Raw genomic sequence first — 2500 nt, 5'->3', positions numbered from 1 at the left:
ATAAATTCACAAAAGGTGGAATCTCACAAAAATCTTTTCCAGCGAAAATCTTATTGGAAAAAAAAAAACATTTTTGCTATTAGAGGCAAAAAACCCTTCCTATTTCAATAGAGGTTTTGCACGGCAGCCATGTTACATGGCAGGAACAATGAAAATGTTTTGCATTAGAGAGAACATTTATTCCCATAGGAAAAAGAATCTATTGTTCCTGCCATGCAACATGGCTGCCGTGCAAAACCTTTATAGGCCTTATTCACGATAGCCGCCATGTTGGTTTTCAAATTGTCATTCAAATTAGCCATGTGTTATGCTGGGGGCAAACTTTGAAAAAAGGCAAATTGCGGAAAATCGGCTCGTCGAAATATTGAAATAACATTGCTAAAAGAACATTTTTGAATTTAGAATTAAGTACCTTTTATAATAATTTTATATCTTTGATTGCCTATGACATTTTGACTTTCTACTTCGTTATCTGCTCATTTTTCACTAAAAAAAACATCGAAGTAACTTGTGTAATCATTCTATTTTACTACTTAGGTGAGAAACATTCAATGACCGCGAAACAAGTCATCTGTGTGGCTAAGATGTTCGTTATAACATAGTTAATACCTTTCGAACTTGTGTTGTTTTTCCCCTCAGAAGTGTGTTGCTAATTTGCATGATAATAGGAAATCCAACATGGCGGACATCGTGAATAAGGTCAATTGCGTGCGCGCAAAGAAGACACACAATCGGTGTGACAAAGCATATGCAATTAAATACATTTCTGACAGTTCACATCAAACCCTTTTCGAAATAACCTTGACCGTAAATAATAAAGCACAAAAGAGACAACAAGCTTTCATTCAAATAATTTTTCACTGTCACATTTCCAATTTATTTTTCGATTCGTTCGATTCCTTCAATGTTTATCAAATCCATAAAAGAATTGCCCTTTGATTTCAGTGTTGTTAGTAAAATATTAGAAGAAAAGCTCACTTGATCTCCAACGACAAAAAATGAAATTGTTGTCGAAGACCATTACTTGTCGCTTTTAAGATTCCAGATATTTATTTTTCACCGCTTGTCTTGTCTTCCATTCTTGATCTCTTTGAGGGTATATTTTGTTTAAAGATCCACTAAAACGCCATTCGCGTTACAATGGCTTTCGACGCCATTGAAGGTTAACAATAATTCGGGAAATTTCCAATTGTGACCGGAAGACTGTGCAGGGTTAAGTACAATAGCCAGACAACAGAGACCACAGATCCACTTAAGGTGTTCGATTCCTTCTCTGTCTTTGTTGAACCCATAGTTTACCAGAGAATTGTCCATTTGGTTTCAGTGTTCTACATAACAGGTAAAATATTAGAAATACAGCTCACTTTGATTTCGGCTCGACGGGCAATAGATTGTTGTCGAAGTCAATTACTCGTCCCTTTTAAGATTCCAGATATTTATTTTTCACTGCCTGTCTTGTTTATCCAATTGACGTTCCATTCTTGGGCGTTACAATGACTTTCGACACCATTGCAGGTCACACCTTTAATTTTTTTGTAATGTCCTGTCCCATTTTGAGGTCTTTTAGTTGTTTAAGCTTTTAGTTGTTTAAGCTTTGAGTCTAAATGTAAAGAATTGAGAATATCATTCTCTAGACCGGGAAGTTCTGTAGATCATATCACTATCAATGATAAGCAAATCGAAGCTGTCTCGTCCGCAAAGCTATTAGGAGTGGTAGTTTCGGACAACCTCATGTGGAACGCGCATGTAGAATGTATATGCAAAAAGGCTGCGACGCGCCTGTACTTCCTAAAACAGCTAAAGCGCGCTAAAGTTCCACCCAAGGATATGCTACTTTTCTATACAACATGTATACGTTTGTGTATTAGAATATGCGTGCCCAGTTTTTCATCATTCTTTGCCGCAATATCTGTCTAATGAAATAGAAAGGTTGCAAAAGCACGTGTTGTGGATAATGCAACCCGACTTATCTTATGCTAAGGCTCTAGTAGCTCTAGACATAACGTCATTGTACGAGAGGAGGAAGGCCTTGAGTAATGCTGTAAGGGACCAAAGCCAAAGGCTCCATGATCTGCTGCCGCCACTCAACGAGTCCATTTATTGCACCCGTAGCCAGAGATACTTCAAATTACCGATTTGTAGGACAAATAGGTTTAAAAACACTTTTATTATGGCGAAGAGTTTTAGTTATTAGTAATAATAGTAATCTTAATTATTAGTATTTTGGTGTTGATACTTCTCCTTTTGTATTTTATTGTAGGTTATATTTTACGGTTTTTATAGTAGTTGTCAATATATATATATAGATAATTTTTAGTTTCATTGTTAAGTAAGTCACATTTCAACCGACTCGGGGGCTGCAATGATTTTACTTCGTAATAAAGCTATCTATCTATCGAAAATAAATTCAGTTTAAAGATAACAAAACACGCTCTTGAGTAAAATTCACTCATTTCTTCTTTAAATAAATATTCTGCAAAAAACTAACTGAAAATTGATC

The sequence above is a fragment of the Montipora capricornis genome, chromosome 7 (genome assembly GCF_036669925.1).
Source record: "Montipora capricornis isolate CH-2021 chromosome 7, ASM3666992v2, whole genome shotgun sequence".
NCBI lineage: Eukaryota > Metazoa > Cnidaria > Anthozoa > Scleractinia > Acroporidae > Montipora > Montipora capricornis.
The sequence above is the reverse complement of the archived record's forward strand: the minus strand, read 5'-3'. Positions refer to the sequence as shown.